This window comes from Hemitrygon akajei, chromosome 19 (genome assembly GCF_048418815.1).
Source record: "Hemitrygon akajei chromosome 19, sHemAka1.3, whole genome shotgun sequence".
Classification (NCBI taxonomy): domain Eukaryota; kingdom Metazoa; phylum Chordata; class Chondrichthyes; order Myliobatiformes; family Dasyatidae; genus Hemitrygon; species Hemitrygon akajei.
This window is the reverse complement of record NC_133142.1, coordinates 36,135,349-36,155,591: the sequence shown is the minus strand read 5'-3', so window position 1 is coordinate 36,155,591 and position 20,243 is coordinate 36,135,349.

The window sequence follows — 20,243 nt, the reverse complement described above, 5'->3', positions numbered from 1 at the left end:
AGCCCAGTTACACATCCTATTGATGTCAAGCTGCAACCTCTGACAGCCCTCTAGACTACCCAGAACACCCCCAACCTTTGTGTCATCCGCAAATGTACTAACCCACCCTTCTACTTCTTCATCCAAGTCATTTATAAAAATCATGAAGAGGGGTCCCAGAACAGATCCCTGCGGAACACCACTGATCATCAACCTCCATGCAGAATATGAACCATCTAAAACCACCCTCTGCCTTCTATAGGCAAGCTTTTTCTGGATCCACAAACAAGGTCTCCTTGGATCCTATGCTTCCTTACTTTCAGAATGAGCCTTGAATGTGGAACCTTATCAAACCATGAACACTGCCTCACAACTTCTTAAATTTTGGATTTTACGCTATTTATTTTATTTAAATATTTAATATACATATATATACTTACTGTAATTCAGTTTTTTTTCTATATTTGTCAGGCATTGTATTGTACTGCTGCCACAAAGTTAACAAATTTCACAAATGCCAATGATATTAAACCTGATTCTGAGTCTGACAAAATAGTGAATGCTTTTTTTTAAGGAAGAACCTTGCAAAATGGTGACGCAGACACAATGTACTGAATGAATCTTTTGCTTTATTGGTCTGCCTCCTATATAATGTGCTTTTACAAGGCCCCGTTGGACACTGATTGCCACAGACCTGTTTCCCTTGCTTGGTGGCGAGATTGGCCATGGTTGTAGCAAGGATTAGGCCTCAAGCCACAGGCTTGTGGTGTAGCATGGTTTCTGGGCTCAGGTGGGGCTTGCCACTCCCATCGGTGCTGCCTCCAATATTGGATTAGTAGAATTACAGACTGGACTGCCGGGAACCATCAATTTTCTGGAGTTGTTGCTCAGGGTCTTGGACTAAAAATATGTTTTCTTATGTGAATATGTTCCTTTTTTTCCTTTCTCGCTATTTTGAATATGCGTGTATGTTTTTGCACCTTGGCCACAGAGGAACACTACCTCTCTTGGCTGTATCTATGCATGGTTTGAATGACAATTAAACTTGATTTGATTTTGATTTAATTTGATTTCATGTTGGAAGTGACATAAAAAGCTAATTTCCCTTCTCTTCTTCTTAGAACTAAGAAACTAAAGACATATACTGTCCACAGCTTAATGACACATTTCATCCAAACAGGAGCTGTGCAAAACAGAAAACCCATCACCAAGACTGTCCATTACCATCTCCATAACAATGCCTGATTCTTCCTATGTTGCTGAAGTAAATTGTTATGCATTTTTAGCTCTCATATTATCTATTCTACTGGTAGCTGGCCATCTTTGGTCTACTCTATGTGCCCAGTCACCCAGTGATCACTCATATACATTGGATTCAAGTTAAGCAACTGCTTGATAAGCAATTATTCACTCTCCTTATCAAATTCTTCCACCACTATTTTGTACTCTCATCCTGACTATAACCCTTCAAAGTAACAGTTGAATGAGCAGCCAAAATGGTGAAAGGATTAAACTCAATAATTTTAATCTCTTCATTATTTTGACTGCAAGTTCAAATGCCAAATCAGGAATCATTTCCTGAACATCTCCAACTACATACGTCTCTTATTTTCTACCATGCCTGCACCAGAGATTTAGACTTGCCCCATTTTCATTCTGGAAAACCGGAAGTTGCAAATTAACCAGGCAATGGCTGAAGCCGCTAAAGGCATATCGATGAAAATAGATTTGCTCAATTTTAAAGTCCCAGCCAACAACTTAAAGTAGGTCTAGCTCTTAGGACTTGGCAAGAACTGTAGTCGGGACACAGGTAGATACCAAATCATTGGAGGGCAAGATAGCAAGGAATTCTGCTGCGGAGGAAAATTTCAAAAGTCAGGCCTAGCTGGCCAGGCTGATAAGCAATGAACAATGGAATGTTTGGTGCATCACCAAACCTGTCAGAAAGCCCTCAACGCAGCATCAAGGATCAGGTCAGACACTTATCTTACCCTCTCAGCTGCTCTTTGTGAGGCTGGTGTTAAGCATTCTGCCCTCAGGATGGGACTATACGCAACAAAGGATTTTGTCTTGGTAGCCAGTCGTCCCTCTAGAGCTCCTCAATGTGGCTCTGGCACCAGTAAGACATTGATCTGTTTGATCAGTCTTTGGGAAGCATAGCTTTCACTTCACTCATGTCCTCTCCGTGCACAAGGGTTATTCAAAGGGAATCTGAGGAACAACTCAGAGGGTGTTTGCAGTGTGGAACGAGCTGCCAGTGGAAGTAGTGGGTGTAGGTTCAGTTGTGACATATAATAGAAGTTTAGATAGGCGTGTGGATGAGAGGGGTTTGGAGCGGTATTGTCCAGGTGCAAGTAGATGGGACAAAGCAGATCATGTCAGAATGGACTGGATGGGCTAAAGTTGCTGTCGTAGTACAGGTGTCCCCCGTTTTTCGAACGTTCACTTTACGACAACTCACCATTACGAAAGACCTACATTCGTACCTGTTTTTGCTAACCAAAGAGGATTTTCACTTTTATGAAGATAAGACACCCGTTTTATACGTGTGTTTACCCCGAGAAAGACTACAATGACCGTGAAGTCTTGTGCGGGCAGTTGTTTGCGCATGCGTGTACGTGCCAATTTTTTCTCCAAATCGATTTTGGTTCGCTGTCTTTCCAATTTTGATAAGTGAAACTACACCATACCTACAATGTTTCTACTTTATATAGGGTGTATATTTATCATATCATTCCTGCTTTTACTATATGTTCATGTTATTTTAGGTTTTATGTGTTATTTGGTTTGATTTGGTAGGTTATTTTTTGGGTCTGGGAACACTCAAAAATTTTTCCCATATAAATTAATGGTAATTGCTTCTTCGCTTTACAACATTTTGGTTTACAAATGCTTTCATAGGGACGGTCTACCTTCGGATTGCGGGGGAAACCTGTACTCTGTGTACTACAGCACATAGTTTGTCTGTCATTAGTTAATCAGTAGTTAACATAACTACAGACTAAGTGCTACCTGAGAAAGACCTCCACTGTACCACAGCAGCCATGAAAGGAGAGACTAAACAAGCAAAAGACCCAGTCACGAACCACAGCCACTGCTTATTCTTACCCTCACTGCTCCAGAGTACGTGGATCCCAGATCGGCCTCCACAGACAGCTCCTTAGGAGAACATCATACTTGACTGGAGTGATCACACTAATATTACCAGTACTCTATGACTATCAGCCATGTTTCAGCAGTCATTTCTTGCCACCCTGGTTGGTGTTGTAGATATCCCCGGCACCACTTTGACAAGTAAAATGGTCATGGGCAGCAAAAGTGGAATACACTGCTGGAAAAGGGAGAAAAAGGAGGTGGGGGGGGGGGGGTATGGAAGCATATCAGCAGATCATTTTATTACACGATGCTGAAGAAATTATTCTCACATTTAAACAATGAGATGTTGCAAATATCTCCAACACCAGCTTGGAAGGAGCCAGATGCTTAATAGATTATTACCGTGGTCAGATTACATGCTACTGAAAGTGTAGTCATCTTAGCCTGAGATTACGAGTGTGGCTGCAGCTAGTGGCATATTTCCCTGAGGACATCCTTAATGAAGTCCACATGCCTCAAACATTGTTCCTCAGTGGTGTTCAGTTAGTAGAGCTGCTCCCAAACCCACCAGTATGGACTTGACCTCTATCTCAGATCCTTTCATCCTCTTCTCCTCCCACGTCCAACTACTCCCTCTGTCCATTGTTCATTTTACCAATCAGGGAATTTTGCAAGGGAAATGCCTCCAAATATACCCATGTTCAGAAGAGATACATTTGTGCAGAAAATTCAAAGTCAACACCTGCCACAATTTTCACCGCAGTGAGTTGTGACTTGAAACAACGTGAAATAATTTGGAACAATTGACATCTATTAGAATTGTAGAAACAGCTGGGGGAACTCAATCAACAGTCGCTGACCCCTTTAAACCAGTGGTTCCCAAAATAGGTGATAACACCCCCGGGGGCACTGGGAGTTTCTAAGGGTGGCAATAAAGACAAATGGGGCAGCGGTGGAGGGCGCTCAGTAGCAAGAGGGGCAGATAAGGGATTATAGGCTTAATTTAAGAAATGAATTACTTATTATAAGCATTTGATCCTCAGTGCCTTATAATTGATAACAATGATCATGTAATCACCTCATCTCTTGCTAACCCACTGTTCTCTTAGATTTTGTTCGAAGCACATTATAGTTACTGAAAAGTAATGTGGATACTTCAGTATTTGACATATCATGAGAAGTCTGGACTGAAAAGACTGTGTCATTTCTAGGTCTGGCCTGTGCATTATTGCCATTCACTACTGTAGTACACCGCTAGCTAGTACAATTCCCATTCTCTAATCACACAGTGACACAGTTCCTGTGAATTAGGATATGGTGTACAATGGGGAAAAGTTCAAAATATGCCTACTTGAATGCTCATTTTTGAAACCACATTTGAAGGCTCCCTGAACATTTGAAGAGAATGCACTCTGATAAAGCAAACAAGAACTTGGCTTTTTTTCAGTCTCTTCATGAAAACTTGAGAAACAGAAAACCTTTTGAAACATGTTTGCCAGCAGTTCACAACAAAACAGTGATGTTTTGAGTGCTTCATATAACATTTCATTGCTCATTGCTAAATCTGGAATTGGAGAAGAACTGATTCTGCCAGCAGTAAGGGAGACTTTGGGTACAATTTTGTATAAGTCACCAAGACCAAATAATTAAAGCAATTCCTCTCAGAGATAACTCAGTTCAAAGATTAGATGAAATATCTGAGAATGTGGAAGACACAATGTGTAACATACTTAGAACAATAGAATTTTCTCTGCAGTTGGATGAGTCAACTTTGCCAAGGTTTGCTCCTTGGTTATGTTCATTTCATTAAAGCTGAAAGCACGGTTCAAGAGTTGTTATTTGCAAGTAGACTAGAAACAGATGCAAGGGCGGAGGGGCAATTTCTTAAAGGGAAGGACATTCCACTCACCAACATTCTTGCTTGCGCAACAGATGGGGCACCATCAATGACAGGACATCACCGTGGTGTTATTACTTCCTTGAAAAATATTGCGCCTAATATATTTATCATACACTGTGTATTTCACAGAAAACCATTTGTTGCAAAAAAAACCTAAGTGATTGGCTGCACAAATTATTAAATACTATTATCACAGCTTTAAATAATTCAAGTTCCATGCTTTCAATCCTCAACTATTTTGAGAGTTTTGTATTGAGGATGATGAACAGTTTGAACGCTTGCTGCTGCACTCAGAAGTCAGATGGCTCTCAAAAAGAAACTACTTGAGACATTTTATGCACTTTTTGAAACTGTGATAAAATTATTTGAAGACTCTAATACTTCATTCAGTTAATCGACTCAAGAATATTAGGCATAACAGTGTTTTTTTTCTTAGAATTATTTGCAAAATTTAATTAAATCAATCTTCAATTGCAAGGAAATTATGTGAATCTTATTAAAGTCAAATCAGTCGTCTCCAAATTTCCTGTCCAAGTTAACCCTACTTAAGTGCAACATTGGTGACTTTTTCCAATTATCAAGCCTCACTAAATTAGAGGAGAAGAAAAAGAATACCAAATGATGACCTTCAGATATCCTGTGCCTGGGTGAGCTGCATAAAGACATGCCAGTGAGATTTCAGGATCTTCTCTCAATCTGAATTCTAGACTGAGTAATAAATCCATTCCTGAACACTTGTAATAAGGGATTAACAGGAAGGATGGAGGAAGAACTGATCTCACTACAAAATGACTTTGAGCTGAACCCAAGGTTCAGAAGTCATATCAAGACTTTGGTTGTAGAAAGAAATCTCTGAATGCTATCCTGGACTGTGGTAAAAGATTAAGACGTTCTTCATCTTTCTTAATCTTTCTAGTGGAGTGCATTTTCAGTGTATTTACCTAACTTCTTGCAAAGCAATGAAACAGACTACAGATTATTGAATGTGGGGATCTGAGACTCCTTCTGAGGGACATTCAGCCTGACGTTGAGAAGCTGGTATCACTGCACAAAGCCTATCCAACTCAATGAAAGGTGAGAAAGTAATGAAGTAGTCAACAGTTGGACTACTAATATACGCCCTAAGATTGTTGAAGAAAATTGATTTTACTCTAATTAAATAAATAATTTTATTTGTAGTTTTGAATACACTGGAATAATTAATGCAACTATTTGTCACTGCTTTGAATTTGCAGTTCCTGTTTTCTTTCACTGCGCGTCGTAAATCAAAATTCTTTATAGTTTTTAAGTAATAGCCAAAAAGGGAGAAGGGGGCACTGGAGATGTGGTCTGGGGACCAAGTGGGTGGTAACCCAAAAATGCTGGCAACCACTGCTTTAAAGTTTGCAGGGGAATCCTTCTCTGTATCTGAGCACACACGCAAATATTCAAAACTAAGAGGGGCAAAAGATTCAGCACTGGACTTCAAAATGACAGCAGTGATGCTGGAGTGAAGTAGCATGCTGATTGACATCTGCCTGTTCAAACTACTTCCACTAGATTTTCCTGTGTATTCTTCCTCACCAGAAAGGTACCATTCACTCCACTGATCACTGATTTTAACTGAAAGGACAGCCGTTCTCCCAAAGGTCAGATGCTAACTGAATCCAATTTCTTCTCATGCACGTCTGATAACTTACCACTTCATCTATACTGTTCAAAGATATTTTAAAAGATGCTGAACGTAATAGATATTTTAACATTTAAACATGGTTTGCTTTTACGATTGATGACACTTTTAACAGGAAAACTAAGGGAGAATGAGGTGATTCATAGTTAGTAGTACATAGCACTGACGTTAGGAGGGTGTCTGATAAAATTTTTAATCTGTTCATCAGCACATGGCTAAATTTCATGCTCTTTGCAAACTGATAGGTTACTTTGAAAATTATGTAATGCTTATCTCAATTTCCATCCCCGCCCATCTTAAATATTTCCTAAAATACTTTTGCTTGAAGACAGTGACCTTTAAAGTTTTTCATAAAGCATGCTCACTCCAACTGTCGGTGACACAGCAGCAACATAAGCTGGTTGTTCTTCATGTTGACAGCAAGGGACAGTTCATGGGAATGACTAAATGTTGCTTGCTCAAGCACACAAAAGGCAGATTATGTGTGACTGTCAGGGAAAGAAAAAAAATGCCTCAAATATCCTAGCTACAAATGTGGATTACATATGTAACCTTATTGCATCTGAGAATTTCCGAAGTTGTTAGCCTTTCCCTATTGTATTGGGTGAACAGATTGAAATGAAATGAAATGGAAACTTGTTGTTGCTCAATAAATGTAATCTCCTCCAAACAATGTTACAGCTCCTTGTGTGCAGAGGATCCTTACTAGCCTGGAGATGCAATTTGTTCATAGCGCACCAGCACATATTGCAATCAATGGCTTTGAGCCAACATCATGAGGTCACATTGCCAAGGAACTGATGTCAGTGTTTGTAAAGCATTTCACAGCAGTCTAGTGTAATATCACAGCAAGCAGACTGGAACCTTTCATACTGGTGCATTATAGTTCTGAACAGATTCTTCAGCATGAAAACAGAACAAAAATCTTGGTTATGTTCCTGAAAAAAAAAGGTGAATGCCAATATAAAGGTAAAGGGAACAGAATTTGATTGTCCCTCAAAATATGTGCAGGTATTGTGACACATGTTTAACTACTCGGTTTCAATGACATACAGGCTCAAAGCCAACTTTGTGCTATCTGCTAATTATAGTGGTTCCAGGTCCAGCCGAAACCAGACCATTGGCTGGATGATGCAGAGCGTGGCTACTGAACATCAGTGAAAGTTAGCCAACACTGTTTTTCAAGCTAGCTTGCAGCTCTGAAATGGAAAGTGGGTTGCAGATGCCACAGATGGTGATTCTACATTTAAAGCTGACCTGCGAAATGCTGACGAGAAGTGCAAAATAGAAAAGCGAAGACACCATGCTTTTCAGGGACTGTAATGAGACTTTAGGAGCAATGTCCTGTCTCCAGAGAGAACCAGGAGTGTAATGAGCTCTTTGGCCTGTGCGGGGTGCCAGAGAGCATCGCGGGGGGGGGGGGGGGGGGGTCCAAGACTTTTAGAGCACCTGAATTTGTTAATCGTTGTTTAATGAGAGTCATTGGTTGTTTAGATTTCTTTGTGTTTTTTCTCAAGTGACTTGCTCTCTGTAATGTGGTCTCCTGGTGCTTTTTGTTTAAACTTGTTGAGTTTATTTTGATAGGCTTGTGAATTCTGTGTTACTTGTATTATTTAAGTGGAAATCTGATTAGCGCTAATCACGGGGTCCTAGTTTAGAGAATGTTACATCTCGCAGTGTTGCTTGGATGAGCCACTGATGTTCTGTTGGAATTCTCACGAATAAACTCCCTGATTGCCACCTCTATGTTAGAATCTGTCTTTACACTGCACTTGGGTTTTGACATTGCCAGCACACATCGTGACTGAAGGACCCCGCCAAGTAATGGACCCAGTGGAGGTTGGACTGCAGCGTTTTGACATCAGTCGGCTTTAGGTGAAAATGCCATCTATTCTCAACTCCACATTCTGAGTTTCTCAAATTTACATTCCGAGTGTCTCCAGTCTACATTCGAAGTTTATCAACTCCACATTCTGAATGTCTCTAATCTACATTCTGAGTTTCTCAGGTCCACATTCCAAGTTTACGTTCTGAGTGTCTCTAGTTGACCTTTGAACTCTACTGACTTGAGTTTCTTCGGTTCTCAGGGATTTGTAGATGGTGTCTTTTTCAATATGTTTGTTTACGGAGTTATCAGAAGAGAACCACACTTCTAAAAATTCTCATGCCTGTTTCATGTTTGCCTGTGCCAGAACCTCTGGGGTGTCCCATTTAAAGTGATGTCCCTCTCAGTCTTTATGTACTGAGATCAGCAACTAGTCGAACATCGTGGCTTCACACGCACTCACAAACCAACAGCAACCTTAAGGAAGCTTGTCTCAAGAACCAAGATACCGGTAAAGAAAACCAACAAAAGCTATGTGGTGTACATGGTCACCTGTGGAGACTGCAACAAGAACTACACCAGCCAGACAGGATGAGCTTCTCAAGTCTACGTTCTGAGTGTCTCCATTCTACATTCTGAGTTCCTTGAGTTCATGTTCCAAGCTTCTCTTGTCTATGTTGAAGACTTTGTCCAGAACTCAAGGCTTTCTCCAGATCTAAACATCCCCAATTCTGAAAGTTGCAAAAGTTATTTCAAGATCATCAAGGCCTTCTGAGTTTCCCATGGCCCTCATTCAATGTTTCCAAGTTTTTTTTCAATGTTCCTGAGGTTTTTTTTTAATGTTCTCCCTGTCTCAAGGTTCCCAAGTCTCTTTCAAGGTTTCCCAAATCTCTCTCAAGTTTCCCAGATCTCTCTTGAGTCGTCCCTGGATCTTGAGTTTTTAGGTCTCCCTGGGGCATCAGATGCCGGCCATAGAGAGTGTAAGGAGCTCTTTGAGCCTGTATGGGTCTCTGAGGCTTTCAGAGCACCTGAATTGGTTAATTGTTGTTTAATGAGAGTTATTAATCATTTAGAGTTCCTTGTGTTTTTCTCAAGCAGATTGCTCTTTGTAATGTTATCTCCTGGTGTTGTCTACTTAAAATTGTTAAGTTTATTTTGATTCTGTGTAACCAGTATTATTTAAGTGGACGCCCAGTTTGCGCTAATGGCTAGGTCCTAGTTTTGAGAATGTTGCATCTCGCGGTGTCACTCAGCTGAACCATTGATGTTCTGTTGGAATTGTTATGAATAAACTCTGGTCGCCGTCTCTACATTACAGTCTGTTTTTCCTCCGCACTTGGATTCCAAAATTGCCAGTGCAAGATGTGACACAGGAGTCCTTCAGGTACATGCTTAGAAGGGAGGCAGAGCTGGAGTTCAGAGTTGGAGTCAAGCACAGTGGTGATGCTGCAAGGTGTTCAATGCTCTTACAATACTGGTCAATATCAATAAATACAATGTCAGTTACCATAGCATGCCAGCTCCAGTACTGGCCTCACACAGTGTTCAAACTGACATATTCCCATTGTGTACATTCCAACAACCAGTACCAATCAGGATTTGAGTTTTGTATTTAAATTCACCTTGAATTCAGACACACTCAATGTTAGACACCTCACATGCACTTCTCACAATCAATAATGCTACAGTGAAAGCTACATCAACAAAACACAGAGTTCAAATCATTTACACACTTAACTCATATACTCTAATGTGTTTTATTCAACTTCAATAGTTTTATTTTTAATCATTTATTCCAAGTTTTAAAACTTGTGTTGGAAGTCAAGAATATTTAAAAGTCATCACTTTCTATGGCAGTTTTGACAGAAAGCAGAGCTCCATCCCTAACTGTACCTACTGTTGGGGTGTTACCACAATGGAATTTTTACTCTTCCACCCTTGCCACAGAACCTTAAAGCGCAGGGGGCCAACAAGTTTAGCCTTCCCCATCCACCTTAGGCTGTTCTAGGCATGTGGCGTTCACAATTACCAAGACCTAGTCCAACGAGATCCAGTGCTGTGGGATGGCCAGAAGGATGACACTAGGAAATTACTTTAATATGATGCTCAAGGCACAATATTTGTTTGGGTGTATAATAGAACCTTGCTAATTTTGCTACCTCTATTTTGATTTGGCTATACAGAAGAATTCATTCCTAATGTCTAATGCATACGAGTATCTTCTGCAGTATGTCTTCAATTTGCTTCAGTTTTCTTGCTCTCAATTTTAATATTTGGTTTGTAAAGTAAACCAAAATAAAACTATTCTTTGAGGTGATATTTCAAGTTTTTCCCTTGAAAACCAATCACCATTCCAGTTTACATGCAAGTGCCTGAGTTTGTAGTATCATATTTGACCATTCACTAAAATGGACTCACATAATAATATTTCTTTGAACATACCAGAACAGTTTAAGTCACTACAGTCATACCCAAAGGGAACTCACCAGAGATGTTCAATTCACACTGAGAACATGTGAATCATATATTATCAAATATGTCTGGAATTATGTCTAGCAAAGTGGTTTTACAGTAATGAAGTTCTGCATGCAGCAGATGAGATCCATAAAGCTGCCAATCTTTGATGTGTTGAGAATTCAGATTTCTCCCACTTATACTTCCAAAATTTTAACCGCACAAACAATATTCCATCTAAAATCTGAATCTGCGAATGCTCTAATCTGAGTCAAATTAACTTAAACCCTCCAACTAATCAACTAGGGAGAATAATTTTTTTCAACGTTTATGTTCTCAATTTATTAGTTGTGTCTGGCAGTGGTTTGTCACCCAGCACTGAGCGAAAAGAGCAGTTTCTTTTCTGGCTTAGTTCCCAGATTTTCCTTCTGTAAAACTGCAATTCTGGTTCTTCAATAAGCAAAAAATCTTTTTAAAAAATGTCGTTACAAAGAGTTCAATGAATGAATTAGAGAATGCAGACAAACTTCTTTAGTTGAAGCAAAATAATCAACTGAAGGCTATTTGCACAAATTAGAAGCATTCCTTTCTGTTACATCTACAAAACATTGACGTATTTAGGTACCAATAAAATCATGTTCATTACTTATACATCTGTATCAACTGCTAACAAATCAGACATAGATTGCTTGGTAAAAGAAGCCCTTACAGTGGATTTAAAAAGATAAGAGAGGAGTGAAATGAGGCAATGCCCCATTCCTTTACCCCAACCTTGCTCATTCTACCTGTCATGTTTCTCCTTTATTCATTCCTGGATATTGTTTTGTTGTTGTTGTTGGTTGAGTTGGTTCTGCAAAACATCTCGAGTCCTAATGAAGCATTTCAGCCCGAAATATCGACTGCTTATTCCTCTCCATAAATGCAGCCTGACCTGCTGAGATCCTCCAGTAGTTGGTATGTGTGTTACTATGCTATGTTGGCAGTGGAATGTGTGGTGACACTTGTGGGCTGTCCTTCTACCCCGTCCTTAGTTTGTGTTGGTTGTTGATACAAAGGATATATTTCACTGTATGTTTCGATGTGCATGTAGTAAATAAATAAATCTAAATAATTAATCTGACTCTGTACCAATCTTAATTCTCTTCCTTCCAAGTAACAACAATGGACCGCATGCATTAATTGATTATCTGATTTCAGTCCATCCATTTGAGTACCAGCTCTATTCTTCACCATCTGGTTATCCATTTTTAAATTGAACGAATCATTGTCTTCATTACAGTTGAATTATAAACATAGGCAGAAGAGTTTTGTTCTTAAATGGAAAGATGCTGCTCTGCCTTCTCATGCCCATTGGTTGATTGATGTTATGTCATGCTTAAATCTAGAGAAAATTAGGTGTTCTTTTTCTGTACCGAGACAAGATTTTTTTCACATTATGGGGACCTTTTTGGAACTACTTCCACAATCTTCGACTTGTTCAGCAATGATGATGGCTACTATATGTTTGAATTTATGACTATATGTCCAAGATTTTTTTTCTTTTCTTTCAACCAAACAGCTGGGTTTTTTTTCTTTTTTTTTGTTATGGTATTTTGATTTTGCTTTAGATTAGAATAAAATATTCCTTTTCAATATTATGGTTCTTACTGTACATAAACATGGGGCATTTCAACCTTGTTTCTGTTTCCATAATATCATAATGTATTTTGCATTCATCTATGCATGTAATTAATAAAAATACTGAAAAAGAAAGAAACATAATCAGATAGAATGTGGAACAATGCAGTACAGGAAGAGGCCCTTCAGCCTACAATGTCTTTGATATCAAATTGTACTAAACGAATCTGCCTGTGTACATTATCCATATCCCTCTATTCCTTACATCTTCATGTGCTTGTCTAAGTAACATTTCACTGTTCTGTCTGCTTGTGAGTATTTAGATATTTGGGCTAAACACAAATCTTTCTTTTCTCTTCTTGTGTCATATTTAAATTATAATGTATTTCCATACATTTAAGAACACTGATCTAAAATACAAGCAAATTTCTTCTACTCGTCCCTAAATAAATCAAATCTTATGGTTCTGAAGTGTCCTTATTACAACAGTTCCCCTTGAAATAGAGTGGGGAAAAAGTGACGTGGCGGGGTTGTATTTTCAAAAATTACTTAGGTGCTGAAATATAGACTTGGCAGAAAGACAATGTCCAAATTTCACCCAGTAAGACACAAATTTATGAGAATATATTGAGATAGAAGATAAAAGATTGAAATTGTAAGTAAATGAAACAAAAATGCAAGAACAGGACCATAATAATATTTTAATTAACTAAAGATAGACAGGTAAAAGTAATATAAACGGTAAAGAAACTGCTTCTGAAGAATCTGTGGGACTAGTTCCATTTCAGTATGCTTTTAATCCAACAAAGGAAGAAGTAATTCTGGATCTAGTTTATGAAATTAAATAGAACAAGTAGGTAATGTAATTATTGAGGACCGTCTAGGAGGCATTGACCAGAATACAATTAGGTTTAAGAAAAAATTGAAAAAGAATGAGAGTAAATCATAAATAATATTGACCTATAAAACCAATTTCAACAAGATTAAAAGAGATCTATATAAGATAAATTAGAAAGGAGAATTGCCAGGTTAGATGCTGGAAAATAATGAGAAGCCTTAAAATGAGATGCTTAGGGTATAAGCTAAATTCAAAGTGAGGAGAGAACACTACTTTTCTTGGATATGTAAAACAATTCATATTAAAATCAGAAAAATAAGACACTTGGAGTGAAATTCACGTATAAATGTCAGATGGAGCAGAAAAGCAATAAATACCACAAGATCTAAGTGGAGATATGAAAACAAAGAGCAGAGAATAAAAAGAGTGATAGCAATGACTTTTATAAAACCCAAGATATACGGCTCACCAGAAACGGAAAAGGGAACCTTCTTGTGCCCAATGGCTGAAAAATGCTGGTTAATTGGTGCTTCACCTTGGTGTTAAAGCAATATGGTAGTGAGAGTGAAAATGTACTCCAGAAACAAAGTAGAATAGCTATATACAAGAAAGTAACTGTGGACAAATTTGCAGGACGTCCAGTTGTAAATGATGCTAGACCTTGGCCTGGTACCCAGATTGGTCTGGGCAGTCAGGAAAAAAAATACAATTAATGGTAATACTACAATATTTCACACATCTTTGCATATTGTAGTCATTTCTCCCTCTGTTCAAAACTAGATTAACTTGACAAGCTATGTGAAAACATCTTAAAGACCAAAAACAAAATAAAATTAGTACATAGGCTAATTAAGGACAGTTAGAACAGATATATATGTATATATAGAAAAGACTAGTTATTTGAAGAAATAATCGTGTATTAATGAAAGAAGTCCAGTGGATTTGATGTCACTGTATTTTAAAGGCATTTATTAAAACAATGCTAAAGAGATATTGATCAAATTAAAGCACATGATTTTAAAGGCAGCATTTATATGAGATTACTTAAACAACAGTAAACAGTGAGTAGTAGCAAAGAGATGTTTGGGATTGAAGGATTGGAAATAGCAATTACAGAATATTGTAATAAACAGAATAATCAAAGCATATGGATAAGAAAGACAATCTAGGTCTTCCCCAGATTACGAATGCCTGACCTAGGCACATCCATGTATACAAATGAGCACTGGGGAGACAGGAAGGATGGATTGCTGGCTGCTGTGGATCTACAGGTATCTTCAGCTGTGCAGGAACTTGCTTCACGTTTGCATTTCCAATTTACGAACTGTTCAAGTACTAACTTCTTAGGAATGGAACCCTGCCGTAACTAGCAGAGGACTGGTATCTGTCTAACCACATAACACAAATGTAATGAGTAGGGTTAACCATGAAAATGGGTTTAAGTAAAGACAGAAGGAGATGTAAAATTAGCAAATTAGAGGGATTGATATGAAGTTAAGTCCAGGTGGAAAATAGAGTGAAGAATGAAAAAGTAAAATGGTAGACAAGTAGAGAGATTTTGGAACTCTGCCATGCAAGTAGTTTAAAATGGAAACACATAATAAAATTGTGAAGTACAAGCATAAGGGATTGGAATTTTTTTTTAATGAGACAGAGTACAAAGGAAAGAGGTGATGACAAAATTTGAAGTGTCTTGACTAGACTGTGGGGAGAAAACTATGTCCATTTGGGTCCCTTTCTTTAGCGAAGATGTAATGAAAAGAGAATACATTGGGGAAAAATGGTGCAAAGTGAGTGAAACAGAGGTTTTGAGGAAAGGCTTTTATTAATAGACCACAAGCTATGTGGAGTCATTCAAGATTATGATGAGCTGTAATATGATTAAAAAAAAGAAGCTAATTACACTAATCAGTGAGTCAGTAATGGAGAGTAAAGATTTAAACATCATTAAAAGAATGAAGGGAGGTGAAAGAGAAGACTTATTTTTAAACATGCATGCTTAGAAATTAGAATCATTAACATCTATTTGACGTGCATAAATTGTGCATAAAAGTGATTTAAACTGGATTACATAGTGCTAGCAATCATTTCTGGGTAAAATTGTATCCACAGGGAAATTGGCCCAGGAACGTCCGTGCAATACTCACCTGAGTGTGTCTGACATAGTGTAGCATCATCTGTTTTTCTAATGATGTCATGAGTTGTACACTGAATAGTTCTCCGTTAACTAACAAAAATTGAGGTTTTGAGGTGCAAACTATGACTTTCAAAGTTCAAATTATATATATTATCAAAGTATTCATGCAGTATACAACTCTGAGATTCGTCTTCCCACACACAGCCACAAGCAATTCAACATAGAACCCATTCAAAAAAACATCAAACATACAACATGCAAAAATAAAGAACAAATTGCTCAAATGGCAATAAACAATTGAAAAAGATAGAATATAAAATATCAAAACACAGATTCATTGAAACATTCTCAGAGTGTTCAGGACTTCCATTGAACAGTTACAAAAGAACACAGAGCATATATTGTGAGGTGTCGATTAAAATGTTTCTACTCTGACGTCGATAGCTTGCACTCAGTAACTACCTGTCTCAATTTTCAATTTTCAGGAAGCTTAAAACCTTATCACTGATTGTTCTGTTATTGACTGTGGCCTTTTTATACATTGCATTGTGCCATCTCTGCTACATTGTTCAACACAGAACTCTCTGCCATATGAGGCCACTTGTGGCATAGGATTTGATTCCGATGGACAATCATAGGTGTCTAATCACATATATCTTACTGTGATCCCACCTCTGTAACCTCCCTCACCTTCATAACTCTTTATGAAGCTATTCTGGAGTTTTTTATATGGCTTTCTGATCAATGAAAGTCAAGTTTTAGGACATGATTCTAAGCATAAACCATGAGAATGCTGCTTATAACTTAGTTTTGCTGAATTTCATTTTGGTGAATTACTGAATTCCAGTACTCCCACTGGATGGAGGAGCCGAGTGTGAACTTCTGCAAGAAAGCCAGGTCCCAGATCATCATTGAGGTCCAATATAATGCAGAGATTTTCTAGTTCCCACTCAAAATCTTCCTTTGACAGACGCTTAGGCCACACTCTCAGGCTTCCATGTTGTCTACACTAAGGATCCACTCGTGTCAAATTTCAATTCTCAGGATACTTGAAACACCATCATTGCTTTTCCATCACTGATGGCAGTGTTTGCATACCATGCACATCTGAGATGTTTAATGCTGTGCTGATTATCCTGAACCATGGTGCCACACTCCCAGGCTCACCAGTTACCAAAACAGTGAAATAATTTCAATATATGTGCATTCCTTATGATATTTCCAATTAAGTGATTTCATACTGAGTAAACGTGCCTTGATATTGTTATTTTATGTACAAGAGCGCGAGCTTGCATCAAACTTTTGATCCCCTGTGCTTTGTAAAGTTGCTATTGCTTGACTTTTACTGGTTTGTCCTACTTAAATAAAAAGCTTTTCTTTTAACTTTGCACACACAGGAGGATACCTACCACTGTGACATGGAAATACTTTGCAATGTGATCTCAGACAATGAAGCTTCGCTTCAGATGCAGCCAGACGTTATTTCAGCCATTCAAAGAAATGAAACATTTAAACTATCTGGCCCCTTTAGTAGAGATGGTTTAGATTACTAAATATAAATCTGACAGCTTCAATTGCTATAAGGTATTTTTCACAGATTTTAAACTCCAGCCCATATCTCAGCAACAAGAATGATGATGATGATCCTTTTTAAATTCGTCATATTTATCAAAATTATAACATTCCACTCCTTTCTCTCTCTCTCTCACACACACACACTCCCTCTCTCTCTCACACACACACACACACTCCCCCCCCTCTCTCTCTCTCTCTCTCTCTCTCTCTCTCTCTCTCCCTCTCTCTCTCTCTCTCTCTCTCTCTCTCTCTCTCTCTCCCTCTCTCTCTCTCTCTCTCTCTCTCTCTCTCTCTCTCTCTCTCTCTCTCTCTCTTACACACTCTCTCTCTCTCTCCCTGCATTCAAGCACATAATTGCTTAACCAAGAGGCCAGACAGGCTCCCTACTCCCTATGGTCTGTTGATGCTGCCCTATAACTGGCTGTTAAAAGATCTATGAAAAGAGCCTGAGGCCATTCTATTTCTGATGTTATTTACTACTCCTGTGAGGAAACCCCTTAACTTTGATCATTATTCCCCCTTTGTTCCAACTGAGATCAAGAGCTTGGTACATAAGGATATGCGGGTAGATCTTGGATTCTGATCTCAGTGGTATTGCTGTGTGCCTTACTTTGCTCCCAGCTGAAACTGAGGTTTCAATTGCTATGTAAATGCAGCTGAGAGATGCCGTTCCTCAAGTTAAAACAATATACGGTAGATCAGATCTGCAATGTGGTCTAAATGAAGGGCAATACGTAATAATATGAGGCTGCATTATGAAGAAAGAACAATAACTGAAATCCCCTTGTCTGTTCAGTTTTCCACTTTTGGCTCATTCTAGGTAATCACTGCCAACACAGCAGACAACATAGACCAGGTTCTTTGAATCTGATTCATTAAATCAATAATAGCAGCGACAAAAGTTGTTGTCTTTGTTATTACATCATATATAAACTAATGAAGTTCACAAAGGAAAAGTTGGAGCACTGTGATTCAAAACCAACAAGGATTTTAATTATATTGTCAATCTCTCTTCAATTTCCAATAACTGGTTTTCTCTGAACTTTTCAAATATTCAATGCCTCTATCAAGGCCGGTGAAAGGATGAGCACCTGGCTTCTGTCGGTAGCTGTCCTGCTGTATAAAGGAATACACAAGCGACTTGCTGACTATCCTTTCTTCTCTTAGTTACCCATTTCCTGGAGCATATTTTCTGAGGACTGAAACTATAAAGAGAAGTTATTGTCTGTTGCTTGCTCTCAAGCACACTGCATTGGCTTCTGAAGTATTAACTCTGCTCAAACTGCTGACTATTTTATAATGTATACATTTCTGAAATAGTCCTATGAATTTGTCTTTGAAGCCTTTGGTAGTTTGGGAGCTTATATAAATATTTGTATTGCTTCCTCTCAGTTCTCAGCAAGTTTCTCCACTTCCTGTTTATCAAGGAAGCACTAACTCCTGTATAAGCATTAATAGTACTCGACTACCTTGCCCCAGTCACTGTTATTAATGTGCTGTCTGTACTAATTCTCAGCTGGTCATTGATACAGGATGTGTCATCCTGCTACTTCATGAAGGATTATTGCAAATGATTTCAATTATGCCCTTACATGGGCCTAGAAGTCTGAAAACACAGTCTGCTTTACAGGAGTCTAGTAGGACAATAGGTGACTGCACATACATTGTGTGCAGGAAATAATCACACTGCCCACTGAATTAGGTAGCGGTAGAAGTCTAGTTATTTATTTGTTTATTTATCAAGATACAGCACAGAATAGGCCTTTTTGGCCCTTAGAGTCATGTAACCCAGCAATACCACTATTTTATTGCTGGCCTAACCACAGGACAATTTACAACGACCAATTAACCTACCAACCAGTACATCTTTGCACTGTGGGAGTAAACTGGAGCACCCAGAGGAAACCCACCTGGTCACGGGAAGAACGTACAAACTCTTTACAGGCAGCATTGGGAATTGAACCCAGGTCACTTGCACGGTAGAGCGTTGTGCTAACCATCACGCCACTGTGCTGCCCTGTCCGAGGCCTGTATCTGTAAAATCTATGCCTAATATCACAGTTTATAAAATGGTTTGCCTTGAAGCACGTTGGCAACAAACTAGAAACAAGCAGATCTTCATGCAGCCTAACTGTCCCTAAACGGGACTGCTGCCAGGATGAGTTCTTGCCCCCATTTGGGTGGGAATTTCTACTTTACAAAGATCCGGGCTATATTCTGGTGGAATGACTCCAGGGCAGCTTCTGTCTGGCAGCCTCTCACAGCGGGTGAATTCTGCAGCCTGAGCACAGTGGTTTTCCTTTATTTTCATTTTCAAAATAAATTTTATTCATAAAACATATATGCAAGACATACACGCCTTTCTTTACACAAACTGTCATTCCGTCTGTATGTTAATTGTGTTATTGGTTCCGCATGTTTTGAATGAAGCATGATCTGTATCCAGAATATCATTGTCACCTTTGGCATTCTTAAAAACACTCAAACATTTTAAGGCTCTATTAAATACTAAAAAGTTTGAATTAACAATCCAGAAGCGAGTTTCTTAAAAAATTATTAGTAAGAAAAGTGGTGTTTTTGTAGAAAACTTAGCAAAATATCTTATCAAAGTGACGGGCGCTTCCCCAGGATTTTCCCGGCTTTCCCCTTTCATTCGGAGCAAGGGGAAAAGATTGCAGATGGGTGGAGTGTAGCAGAATTTTCCATTTAGCAGCCACTTCATGAGAAGGACAGCCTGTGCCCTCCTGTGAACTGCCAGTACTTCACCTTGCTGATTCCACATTCACAGGCGCGGACCTGGGAGCGCAGAGGTTGTTTCACCTTACAAGCCCACGTAACTGAGCGCCAGTCACTTCCCTGAGGTTTGCTTGCAAAGTTCAGGCCGTGATAACTGCGGTGAGGGAAAGCAGCCCACCCCAACCGTGTAAAGTGCACCTGCTCCCTCATTTCCCACTCCCTGCTCACCTCTTTACATTACCGGCATCCTGATCTATAAATACTATATGAAAGGTTGGTCACCTGGGCAATATCAATGCCCAGCAGTTGACATCATCTAACTAGACTAAAATAAACTCTAACACTAGGACTGCCTTCCCACTCCGTGTAGCAGTTGTTTCCAATATCCAGTTAACATTGATAACCTGTCAGCTGGCC